The sequence below is a fragment of the Protopterus annectens genome, chromosome 1.part2 (genome assembly GCF_019279795.1).
Source record: "Protopterus annectens isolate FY-2018-M chromosome 1.part2, PAN1.0, whole genome shotgun sequence".
Classification (NCBI taxonomy): domain Eukaryota; kingdom Metazoa; phylum Chordata; order Ceratodontiformes; family Protopteridae; genus Protopterus; species Protopterus annectens.
Genome location: NC_056727.1, coordinates 862233200 through 862247089, shown reverse-complemented (window position 1 = coordinate 862247089; position 13890 = coordinate 862233200). Strand labels below are relative to the sequence as shown.

At 41.7% G+C, this 13890-nt stretch overlaps 1 protein-coding gene across 1 annotated transcript in view; it reads right to left on the bottom strand.

Annotated features, from left to right (window-relative positions):
* LOC122792418 (trichohyalin-like) overlaps positions 1 to 13890 on the bottom strand; it is a 261589-nt gene that overhangs the window by 176733 nt on the left and 70966 nt on the right. The window lies entirely within an intron of this gene.

The window sequence follows — 13890 nt, the reverse complement described above, 5'->3', positions numbered from 1 at the left end:
ATTGACTTATGTTTCTCTTTGAATTCTGTGGTAAGTGATTTTGATTATCATTTGAAGCTGAAAATGGATTCCTTAAATTAGTATTCCATTAATGATTTGTAAAGCACAAATACCTTGTACAATTTAATAAATGCTATCTATATTTAAAGGTAACACCTGATAACATTTTGTGATCTGTGTTCCTCATGTCAAAAGTTGGATGATTTGCGTACCATTATTAGTAGTAAATCTACACTTAAACAACTGCACTTATACAATTGGCAGAGCTTGGAGAACTGTTGTTAACTATATTAATGACTGGACTGATGCAATAATTGAACAAATGGAACACACTTAGGAAAGGATGTCTCTATTGTCTGTAATGATCACTCAACCCATATAAAACCAGATAATGTCACTGACAACTTTGGAATACTGGATACAAGTATTCTTCAATCTGAGGATTCAGAGCATACAGAAGGAAATAAAAAAAGAAGGAAAAGGTTTGCAACAAATAACAAGGAAAAAAGAAACTGACAAATGTCTGTAATGCAAAAGGAATACATATTAAAAAAGACACTGCTTTGTTATGTAACACACAGATTACAGGCAATAGTAACATTTTCTATCAAAAAACCTTCAGTCTACAAATTTTTTTTTTTAAAATCACATCTCAGCCCCTCTACTTTGTTGGCTTTCCATGCATTGTGTGCTTACCACTTAGACACTTTAACCACATCTTGGGTAATCCCTCTAGCTGGTTTACGGACGTTACCACTCACTCCCCACATTCTGCTGAACTGTCCTGTTGCCTGAGAAAACACAAGCTAACCACTGTATGTTTTTATCTTAAACTACTAAGTGCTGTTAATTTAATAAACACAGTTTGGTTTTGTACTGTTTTTGGCATGCACACGAGCTGGATGCTTTATATTCCCCCTAGTCTGGAACCTCATGTACTAAAAGTTTTATACCCAAGGGAGGCTCTGTTTGTTTTCCTGCCTAGTGCTATCATGTATTGCCTCTTCTCCTCTATAACCTATGTCAGGCTAAACAGTTTAACTAGTCAAACTCTCTTCTACAAGCAATAAGTGCTCTAACTGATTATAGGTGATCAGTATGAACTGCTATTGCCTCTCATAGCTACAATACTGACCTGAAGCAACACTGTGTTACTGATTGTTTATGTGGCTCCATTAGGTGTCTGCATCCTAAAAGCGACCTAAATTCCGCCATCCACCTTGCAACTATCATCCAATATGCAGACGACTCCTCTCTTTATCTGCTGAGCCCCTCTCCCCCCAAGAACCTCAACACAAAATACAAAAAATCTTTCCAGGGCACTGAAAATTACCTCAACAACCAACAACTCATTCTAAACCCAAACAAGACTAAGTTAATGATTTTCACAAACAAATCATCCAAGCTCAGCTCACTACCTTTCTCTATTCACTTCTCTAATGGTACAAAAACTGAACCTACTAGTCAGACCAAAATCCTAGGAATTACTATAGATGACAGACTAAAATTTGATAAACATATCTCCCTAACAATCAAAAGTCCATACCAAACTTGATGCTCTTTACAGGGTGAAACCATACCTTATTCACCAAGTCAGACTAGCCACAGCAAGATCTCACTTACTATCTACCCTCCTCTACTGCTCACATATTGTTACCGACCTACATAAGGCTGACCTTAATAATCTAGAATCCTGTTATAACAAAATAGCTAGGGTTGCAGCCAATCATACCCACAAAAGTCATCATTGCTCCATTCTTCAGCAACTCAGCTGGCTGGTACTTCTCAACCTGTTAACACCAAATCAACTTACCTTTGTCCACAAAGTCATACAAACCCCCAGTAACTGCCCTGCACTCTCTGGCCTGGTCCAAACTAACTTTAACTGCAACTCCCTTAGGTCTTCCGACAGAGTTATGCTAAAAGTTACCTAGTCTCAACTATCATGGCGACTCCCTCTATTCCAATAAAATAGCTAGGGACTGGAATGCTCTTCCTCAGCACATCCAAAACAATCCCAACATATCTTTGTTCAAAAAAAGCCTAAAAGAATATTTTAATAGCAACTGGCTCTGCCCCTGTATTTCACCTGACTGATTTCTTCCTCCTATTTTCTTCAGAAGTCTCTTCTCATGTACCTCTCTTCAGCTCCTTTAAGCAGCTAGTGCTTATATCCCATGTGTAGATCTGTCTTGTTTATCTTTCTGATACATTTTGATTATTCCAGATATCAATATCTCTGTATTATGTTATACTATATGTTTTCATGGCTATTTGTTTCTTTAGTAACTTTGTTAATTGTATTGCTGTTAATTACTCATTTCATGAATACTTGTCTTATTAACTAAGCTGTTAATGTACTGGAACTTTTCTCCCCGGGTCACCGCTGAAAACGGGCTACTTGCCTAGTGTTACACTACACAGTTAACAAATGTAAATAAATAATAAAAAGGCATCATTTTTCCAAATGAAATGGTAGAAAAAAAGAGGCAAGGGTGAGGTGAAAAAGAAGATATCCAAACTGAACATGGAAAGATCGAAGAACATTACAACAATAAAAAAGAGGAGAAAGACAGATACTGACAACATGGAACAAGCTGTGGATGTACAAAGCCAGCTGGATGGGAAGTGCATGCTTACAAATGTAATAAGCAATGAAAACAGTGGGATTAATAAGACTAATGGTGATGAAGATCACTGCTTTATAACAACTGATAGAGCACATATAACTGAATTACAAGTTGAAGATTCTTCATATCGGGTCAGAAAAGATATTCTTGTAATTAGATATTCAGTTATTATAGGAATTGCTATTTACATATGCAAAGAAGATAAGGAACATCAAATAGTTATGTCTGCCAGGAGCAAAAATAGAGGTTGTGAGGCAGGCCTTAGAAAGCCTTAATATAAGGAAGTATGGATCTGTTTTTATTCATGTTGATACAAATGATCTCATCCAGGAGGACTGTCTTTTAGTAGGAAACGTACAGCCCTTTTAGATAGCATAGTTTGTACAGGTGTTAGGGTATATTTTTCACAAATCACATATAGAGGAGAATCATGTCACCAAGAATGAAAAGATGTTTGGGGGGTAAATAGCTACAAGAAAAAAAAAATCTCCTTTTTTTAAAACATGGAAATGTGTAGAGCATCTGAACCTAATTTTGGGCACATGTCTACAGACAGGATGGCATGCACTTGTCAAGATCAGTGAAGAGAATTTTTGCTGCAGATATTCTGCAGTATTTGACAAACACAAGGCAGGATTTTGCCAGGTCAGACATTTAGCCATTCACAGATACTAACATTTGTTGCATCTTTGATGGTTGTTAATGCTAGCAGCATTAATAATAGTTTTTTTTTTATTGGAAAATTTGCCACCTTCCCACAAAACATATGTTGTTATTGTTTGTGAAACATGGTAAATAACACTGTCTGGAAACTAGTTCTGTCAGGGTGTAAATGTTTTTGCTGTAATAGAAATTCTAATAAATCAGATGGAGGTGTTATGGTAGGAGTTAAAGATAACTATGACAACATCCCAGGCTGCATTATACACGAACTTCAGAACTGGCTCCCCACTTAAGCACCATGTTCAATAATAGCCTCGCATCAGGCTTTGTGCCCACTGAATGGTGCACAGCAACAGTTATCCCACTCCACAAAGGAGGAGCCACCACTGATCCTGGGAACTATCGACCTATTAGCCTGACGGGCCTGGTGTGCAAGGCCATGGAACGTATCATCATGGAACTCATAAGCAAGGACATTGGTAACCTCCAAACTCTGGATCCCACCCAGTACGGGTTTGTGAAGGGCAGATCATGCCTCCTGAACCTGATTCACTTCTTTGAGGCAGTCACCAGGGCTATGGATGAGGGTAAGGTGGTTCACACAGCCTATCTTGACCTCGCCAAGGCTTTCAACACCATCCCCCATTCTGGAATTATAGCTAAACTCACTAAACTAGGTATAAATCCCTACGTCACAAGATGGGTTGCCAACTGGCTCACTGACCGAACCCACACTGTAAAAGTTGCAGACTCCAAATCTGACCTCAAAGCAGTGACAAGTGAAGTACCACAGGGTTCCTTCCTGGGACCTCTCCTGTTTCGTATCTACTTCTCTGAAGTTCAGGCTAACACAGAAGGCTTCTGGCTAATGAAGTTCACAGATGACTTCAAGCTAGGAGCCATAGTCAAGTCCCCAAATGATGTGGACATCCTACAGAAGGGCATCGCTGAGACAGATGCCTGGTGTCAGAACCATGGCCTCAAGCTCAATGCCAAAAAGTGCGGTGTCATCCCCTTTGGTAAAAACTCTGTACGCATGAACTACCACATAGGCAGCAATCTGCTTAACACTGAATGTGTGATAAGAGACCTTTGGACCCAGGTGGACAGTAGTCTTTCCTTTGATAGTCACATCACCGCAGTAGTCAGGAAGTCCTTCTACATGGCACACCTCATCATAAAAGGGTTCTCATCCAGGAAAAAGAGGTCATTGTTCTCCTCTACTCGACACTCATTAGACCCATTATAGAGTACAACGCCCCTTTTGGAATGTACCTCACAAGACATCTGCAGCAGCTGGAAAGGCCACAGAAATACCTCACAAAGAGGATTACTGGCCTCAAACAAATGCTCTACACTGACCGCCTCAAAAAACTCCTGCTTTACTCCGTAGCATATCGCCTACTCCGAGGTGATTTCTGCCTAATATATAAAGCTATGTCAAACCCAGAGCTGTTAGACATGCTACACCTAAAGAAATCCCAATCCCTCAGAGGCCTGTACACTCCAACAATTCTATGTTCCAGGGATATCATTATTGTCACAGTTACACAATCTGTAGTATTGGTGTTATCACTGAACATGTAATATCAGAGGTCTCACAGGTTCATAGGTAGGTACTAGGCTATCGGCCGAAGGGCTTACGTAAGCCTAGCCAACAAGGTACCCTGGCTTTCGCCATCCAAGAAAATTATTTTCCTGTGCCACTGTCGAGCAAAGACACAGAAGTGATCCCCGGGGTGAATTTCCTATTTCCCATCCAATCATTAAGATTTTTCTTGAAGAGTGTTAATGAAGAGCTTTGTTTGATATAGATAGGTAGTTTGTTCCAGAGTATGGGAAGTCTCTGGGACAGGAATCTATCCCTCCACCATGTTCTGTTTATTGTGGTGACAAGGTTTAGGTCCTTAGAGGGTATAGCTCGGAGGGATTGGGATTTCTTTAAGTAGACCATGTCCAACAGCTCTGGGTTTTACCTAGCTTTGTATGTTAGGCAGAGATCGCCTCTGAATAGGCGATGTGTGACAGAGTAAAGCTGTAGTTTTCTGAGACGGTCTGTGTAGGGCATCTGTTTGAGACTGGTAATCCTCTTTGTGAGGTATTTCTGCAGGATTTCCAGTTGTTGTAGATGTCTTGTGAGGTACATACCAAAAGGGGCATTGTACTCAATAATGGGTCTAATGAGTGCCGAGTAGAGGGGAACAATGACCTCTTTTTTCCTGGATGAGAAACCTTTTGTGATGTGTGCCATGTAGAAGAATTTCCTGACTACTGTGGCGATGTGATTATCAAAGGAGAGACTGCTGTCCACCTGTGTCCCATGGTCTCTTATCACACTTTCAGTGTTAAGTAGACTACCGCCTATGTGGCAGTTCATGGGTACAGAGTTTTTACCAAAGGGGATGACAATGCACTTTTTGGCATTGCGCTTGAGGCCATGGCTTTGACACCAGGCATCTGTCTCAGTGAGGCCCTTTTGTAGGGTGTCCACATCACTAGGAGTTTTGATTATGGCTCCTAGTTTGCAGTCATCTACGAACTTCATTAGTCAAAGACCTTCTGTGTTAGCCTGTACTTCAGAGAAGTAGACACCAAACAGGAGAGGACCCAGGACTGAACCCTGTGGTACTCCACTTGTCACTGGTCTGAAGTCGGATTTGGAGTCTGCTACTTTCACAGTGTGGGTTCTGTCAGTGAGCCAGTTGGCAACCCATCTTGTGACATAGGGATTTATACCTAGTTTAGTGAGTTTATCTATAATTCCAGAGTGGGGGATGGTGTTAAAAGCCTTGGCAAGATCTAGACAGGCTGTGTGAACCACCTTACCCCCATCTACGGCTTTGGTGACTGCTTCAAAGTAGTCTATATCAGGTTTAGGAGACATGATCTGCCTTTTACATACCCAAACTGAGTGAGGTCCAGAGTTTGGAGATTACCAATGTCTTTGTTTATAAGTTCCATGATGATACGTTCCATGACCTTGCAGACCAGGCTCGTCAGGCTAATGGGGAGGTAGTTCCAGGGGTCCGTGGTGACTCCCCCTTTGTGGAGTGGGATAACCATCGCTGTGTGCCATTCAGTGGGCACAAAGCCTGAGGTGAGGCTATGATTGAACATAGTACTTAGGTGGGGTGTCAGTTAATTCTGTAGTTCATGTAGAACAAGTCTGGGATGTTGTCAGATCCCATGGATGCTGTGTTCTTGGCTTTGGAGAGTGTGTTTTTTATCTGTGCAACCGTGATTACAGGAACTTTGCATTCTTCCGGTATAGAGATGGGTCCTTTAGGGGGTGAGGAGGGGTAAAGTTAGCAGTGAATCTATCTGCCAGGATGTTGGCAATATCTGTTGGTTCTGTATATTTAATGCCATTGTGCTGTAACTCAGAGCAGATCTAAGTGTTGCCATTGAGATTCTTGACATAGCTATAGAATGCTTTGTGGTTGTCCTTAGAATCAGTGGTGACTGTTTTCATAACTAGCTTTGGAGGATTTTATGAGGGATCTCAGCTTCTTACTGAGGCTAACCAGGGAGTTTCTCCAATCATGGGATTTTACTCTTTTTTGCAACAGTTTCTTCCTTCTGTTGTAGAGTTTGTTTATGGCAGGGGACCACCAGATTGGCTTCCTTTTTTTGGAGGATAGCATGTTGGTTCTGTTAGGGATTGCACAATCCACGCACTCGTGCAAGTGCTTATAAAGTGCATTTGTGTGGGATTCAGCAGTCGTACCTCTATTGGCCATCTGCATGGGTGTCGTGAAGTTTGCCACTTCTGTCTTAAGAAGCATGAAGTTGGCTTTGGAGAAATATTTTATGGTTGTTTCCCTAATGGGAGGTAGGGGTGGGATGTGGCTGTCTAGGGTGATTAGCTTGTGGTCGGATCTGACCAACGAGGAATTGACTTCTGGTGTGGAACACCAGTCACCCATGTTGGTAATGACCAGGTCTAGGATACTGTTGCCCCTGGTGGGAGTGTGGATAAGTTGATTCAAGGCATTGGAATTTATGAATTCCAGAAAATGTTGAGCAGAAGAGTTGGTACATGAGTAGTTTCTCTAGTTAATGGTGGGGTAGTTGAAATTGCCCATTATTAGGGTGTTGGGTTGTACCCTAATATTTTCCAGTGTATCAAGAAATGAGGAGTGGGAATCCTGGGGCATGGCTACAATTTGGATTGTGGTCTTGCCCAGAGTTAGTTGCACTTGGATAATCGTGAATGCATTACGCTGAGCAACTAGCCTGGAGATGTGGATATCCTTAATGAATATGGACATGCCTCCGCCTTTAGTGTTTCGATCCAGGTTAGGTGACCAAAAGGTGTGGTATGAATTATAGCCTGGTAATGCAGGGGTGGTCTCCGGAGCCTTGAACCAGGTCTCTGTCACTGCACAGATGTCAATGTTTTCCATTTTAAGAAATGCCTCGAGTGAGTGCATTTTGTGGTTTAGACTTCTAGGCATTGAGTAGCATTACCCTCAGATTTTGCTTGCTTGTACCTGTTACGGTGGTGAATTAATTTGAACCTTGCCTAAAAAAGACACTATAGGGATGGCAAGAGCCTTAGCCAGAATCTGGAATCCCAAGGGCGACAAGTGCAGGCCATCTCTGGCAAAGCATCATAGTCTGTCGATCATGTCATCCCAGGCAGACAGATACTGAATCCCCTTAGAATGACACCAGCAGCTTAGCCAATTGTTGAAGTCAATCATTTTTTCCTTGTACTTTGGTATCATTCTGGGTAATGGCAGGATGCTACTCAGGGCTAGGGTCATACCTGCCTGGGCTACAAGATCAGAGAGCTCCTCCAAGTCTCTTTTCATGTAGTCCAGGGACGCACATCTCAGGTCATTCACACCAACATGGACAATGACAGAGTCATATTTGTACTTGTTGTGGAGTGACCTGAGTGCATGCGTTATGTGGCGGATCAGGGCACCTGACAGGTGGCTGACAGTAACTTTCTCCTTGTTTAGCCTGGTGAGTAGAACATCAGTGTGCCTGACTATAGAATCACCTCTGACTAGAGTGTTGGGTACATTGTTATGCCTTATGAGCTGTGGTTGAGTGGCGCACTGAGTTTATGAGCTATATGTCATTTGGGTTGTGTTGGGGGGGGGGTGGAGGTTGCTTGCATTTCTGCTTTGGAGGTCTCTGCTGCTTGTGCAGATTTTTATTGAGAGCCTCCATGAATGTAGGTGTGCGTTTTGTGTTTTTGTGTGTGTGTTTTGGTGGTGTAGGTTTTGAGGGACTATGTGATGAAAGCGGTGTGGTGCAAGTGTTTACCTTCTCCTCTTGACTGTCTAGTCCAGTCTTGGGTGAAGACAGCATTGCTTCCAGTTTGGCTATATAAGTGCATCTCTCACAGGTTGTAGTGTTGGGTGGTAGGAGGAGAGGGTTGTCTCTGTACATGAGGCAATTGCTGCATTGCCCCAAGATGCCCAGATTCATCAGGTAGACAGGAGAAAACACCGAGAACTGACCCTTAGACATGCCTGGATAGGTGCTTATTTATTAAGTACTAAAAACTGTTTTCGTCTAGACAAGTGAGGAAAGTTGAGTGCTGTAGTAATTTATAGCTTATTTAGTGTTTACAACGAGTTCTGAACACGTGATGAGCTTAAAGAAACAGATTTGAGTGCTAAAACTAAAGAACTGGCTAGTTCTAAGGGAAAATTTGAAGAGCACACTTCATGGAGCCGGGAGTACTTTAACCCTAGCTAAGAGGCGATGCATAAAGTGTATACATTTATATATATATATATATATATATATATATATATTTTTTTTAAATATATATATATATATATATATATATATATATATATATATATAAAACAGTAGCAAATGAGCAAACTGATTTAAACAAATTACAAGTTAATCAATAAAAAGCTAAAAACTGAGCCCCGTTTCAGTAGTCTTCAATCAGACAAGTTCTAACTGCACACTCCTGCAACTAGAGTGCAGGGGAATCTTCTCCAAAAAAAGATGGCCCGGATTAGTGCTCAAGTTATGCAAACAAAGCTAGATTCAGCAGGTCTGAATCTAGTCTATGCTACAGAAAACAAAGCGTACCAATTTCAGAAAGAAACTGTTCAAACAAGCAGGCACAATAACACTTTAACCAGAAACTCCCAACTCAGAAGTGCAGAATCTACCCTCTCCTCCCACAAGAGTGCAGACCACACCTAAATAACTGGCCCGAAGCCCAAATGCTTAAACCAGAACTAATACACTTTTAGAATAACAGACACTAAGCTTTCAATCAGCAGTTCCCAACTTAGAAGGATGTAAGCTACCTGTCCTGCCACAACAGGGCAGACCACAAACCTTCCTAATGTAAAACAACTGGTTTTGAAGCCCAAGTGCTGGAACTGAAAGGCTTAGAAAAACAGTTACAATTTAATCAGGCTACTACCAAGTAGTAATAAATGCAGCAGAATAATTTCAATTGAGTACTTTTAAGAAGAGACAAAAGCAAAATACAGTAATAAAGTAGGAAGAAACACAAATACAGTAAAAGCAGATGAAGTGCAATTTATTTATTTATTTTTTTTTTGTAGAGAGGGAGGGAACAGAGCAGATTAAGATACTATAGGGGATGTCCTTCCCAAGTGCCCTCTCTGTACACAGCAGAGGAGATGGGACTGGTAGGAGTATCTAAAATCAAAATATGATCTCAATAAGATGGGCCCAGGAGGAGTGTCCAAAAACAGATTTACAGCAGGGGTGGGCAATTCCAAAGCCACCAAGACTAACACCACAACAGGAACAGGGACGGAGGGGGGCAGACTAACTGCAGACAGACAGAGAGCACAATATTTAATGAATCAAATATCTACAAATATCTAATCTTAAATAAGTGCAGAGAAAAGTATACTTAAATGAGTATATAATTTGTATATGAAAGTTTTTAACAAATAGAGCATTTACATTTATAATTATAATTATAATTTATATATTCAAAGGGTTTAGAATTTTAATAGATTGTTTTAGGCATCTGGGAATGCTTAGGGTTATCAAAAAATAGTAGGGGCTCATCAGACAACCTATGTAGAAAATGATACAGGAATGAGAAGAGTACAAACTGATTCTCTGAGAGAGCAGCTGACCCATGGAATAGACTACCAAATTACATTAAAACAAGCACTAATTCTGATATTTTTAAGAACCCACTTGACACTTATTATGGAAACAACTGTTTTGGTATATTAGCAGGCTACAAGGGCATTAATAAACATGCTTGAAATATCTGTATGTAAGTTAAGGTACAGTTCTGGGGTAAATTTTCTTTTTCCCATACATAGATCCAAACTATGCATGAATATGGACAAGGATGAACTGTGTTTTTTGTGGATGGACATTCTGTTCCAGAGCAGTGGTATCCTTTGTGAGATGTACTTTTCCCTCCAAACTGTTCTGTTGACATTGCAAGAGGTTTAGAAACCTAGACCAAGTATTCTGATGCCACAAGAGGTGATAATATCTTGGACTTGGTATTAACCAACATGAGTAACCAATGCAGCATCCCTACAGTATCGTCCTTCCCAGTAAAATCCGACCATAAAGCGGTCACTTTTGAAGTCAGCATCTCCCCTGACCCACCATCTTGCTAGGGTCAAACAAAAAAACTTCTCCAAAGCTAATTACAACCTCCTGAGGGATGGTATAAACAACTTCACAGCCCCCTCCCCCACTGTTGGAACTGGCACCAATGTCCAAAGCTACACCAAAGTACTGTATGAGCACTTATATAGATGCATCAAATCAAGAATACCTGACTGGACAAAATCACCCTCCACAAGGAAGAGTAAACCTGTCTGGTGGACATCTGCAATAAATAAACTATATAGCAATAGGAAAAAAATTGTTGTCCAGGACCAAGAAGAAGCAGGTGCCCAATTGCAAGCAATCAGTATTAGCCTGAACGAGCAAATAAGAGCACTAGTGAAATTCTCTATGCTAACTTTGAGTCCAAATTGGCCACATCTACTAAAGACAATCATAAGGTCTTCTTCACATATATCCGCAATCTCAAAGGAAGCACCCAGATGTGTTCAGAACTGGTGGTCAAGGACACCACATACACAAATGCTGTAGATATAGTCAACCTAATAGCTGACAGAGTCAGTGAAAACTTCACCCCTCTGTCCCCCCATCAGTAAATCAGGACATCCCCAGTATCTGCCCCCCTCCTCTTATCTCTAGGAATCAGATCATCACTGCCCTCTCAAAGGCAAAAAATACAGACTCCATGGGACCTGATAACATGCCAGTCTGTATCATACATGAACTCAAGCATGAACTTGCAGCACCATTAGGCACCCTATTCAACCAAAGCCTGAGTACCGGCTTTGTCCCAGCCGAGTGGAAGACAGCCACTGTCATCCCTTTACACAAAGGTGGAGCATATGCCAATCCGGAAAATTACAGATCCATCAGCCTAACTAGCCTGACCTGCAAAGCCATGGAACAGATTATCATGGACCTCATTAACAGGGACAGTGGCAACCTCCAAACACTCGACCCCAAACAGTTTTGCTTTGTCATGTCTGTTAAATCAGGTTGACTTCTTTGAGACAGTCACCAAAGCCATGGGCAAGGGGGAAGGTGGTGCACACTGCTTACCTTGACCTAGCCAAAGCCTTCGACACGATTCCCTACTCGGCCATAATAGATAAACTCTCTCAACTAGGCATCAATCTATATGTTATCAGAGGGTCTATTTTAAATCATCAAATGCTTAAAAAAGTGAACAATGATTTATCGAACTCATGTAAGTGAAAGCTTGCAATCTCGAATGCTTAGAACAGAAATTTTTTCCAAGGGAAAAAAACTGCCGTTCCAAAAAAAAAAAAAAAAAAAAAGGTTAAAATATTACATAAAATAGGGGGCTTAGTCCCCCACACCCCCTACTTAAATATACCAACTCCGAGATCGCACTACATTGACGAAAACGGCAAAGTAACGGAAGTGGCCAAGCAAAAGAATGCATCTTTGATCATTTAATAGGAACCCTTAACAGATGGGTGGCAAACTCAAAAAAAGGGAAACCACCTCAAGCAGTAGACCCGTAATGAGCGGCTTACCCCAGGGATCGGTCTTGGGGCCTCTGTTATTCAGGATATACTTTTCTAATGTGCAGGCCAAAACCAGTGGGCTATGGCTGACCAAGTTTGCAGATGACTGCAAGCTGGGCATGGTCATCAATTTCCCAAGTGATGTGGACGTCCTCCAAGAGGGTCTCATCCAAGCAAATGACTGGTGCCAGAAACATGGCTTCAAGCTGAATGCCAAAAAATGCATCATCATCCCCTTTGGGGAGAGTGACATCCAACATATCACATTAATAACAATGTCCTAAGCACGCAATCAGTCTTGAGGGATATGGGCACCCAGGTTGATAGAAACTTGACTTTGACCTCAATGCTGCTTCTGTTGTAAGGAAAGCTTTCTACATGGCCCACCTCATAAGTAAGGGTATCTCATCCAGGGACAAGGAGGTCATATCATAACATCCTCTGTATTCTTCCCTTATAAGGCCTGTTATTGAGTACAATGCCCCCTTCGGCATGTACCTCGCAAAGCACATGCAGCAGCTGGAGAGACCACAGAGGTTCTTCAGCAGAAGAATCCAGGGCCTCAAACATCTACCCTACACAGCTAGGCTAAAAGCCCTGTCCCTCTACTCAGTTTTATACAGACTCCTCAGAGGTGACCTCTGTCTGACATACAAAGCAATCTCAGACCCCACCTTGATGGGACTGCTGCATATCTGTAAGTCAAGCTCCACTCGAGTAACCCGCATGTGCGACCTCAACTCTGTCTGTGACATCAATAGGACTTGTTGGCGGGACAGATTTGTGTCCCAGAGACTCCCCCATTTGTGGAATAGACTCCCTCTCCATGTCAGGCAGAGCACCTCATTATCCCTTTTCAAGCATAACCTGGATAACTATATGGGAAACAGAAAATACACCCCCGGGATTCCACCTGTATCCCTGCTGGACAGGGGCTTTCGGTGCTGACTTGTCTAAACATGGGCTAAACTCTTGGCTAGGCTAATAAGGGCCTCAGGGCCAATAGTCTAGTAACTTCCTATGATCCTATGATCCTATTTGACTTGCTGATGTGCAGTAAATCCATCAGTATTCGGTCAGAGGATGCCTTGTATGCCAGACACAGATCACCTCTCAGCAGTTTGTAGGATACTGAATATAGTGACAGAGCTTTGAGTCAGCCCATGCAGGGCACATTGTTTAGGCCTTGAATCCTTTCAGTAACGTGTTGCTATGGGCATTCCAGCTGATGCATGTACCTGGAAAGATGCATGGCAAAGAAGATACAGCCTATGTGTGGGTACTGGCAAGGCATAAATTGTAATATGGCTCAGTGTCCTTGGAATATCTATTACTCTATGAATCAAGACTTGTAAATGCTTAAATGCTGAAATGCATTTTCCTCTATTGGCTTGTATGACTGAGCTGCACTGACAGTTTCTGGCAACCAAAGAACACACATTATGTAAAAGACTTTTTAAGGGGCATCACATAGCTCTTCATTCCTTCCTGGATTAACTCATTCAGCCAGACATGTCTGTTAT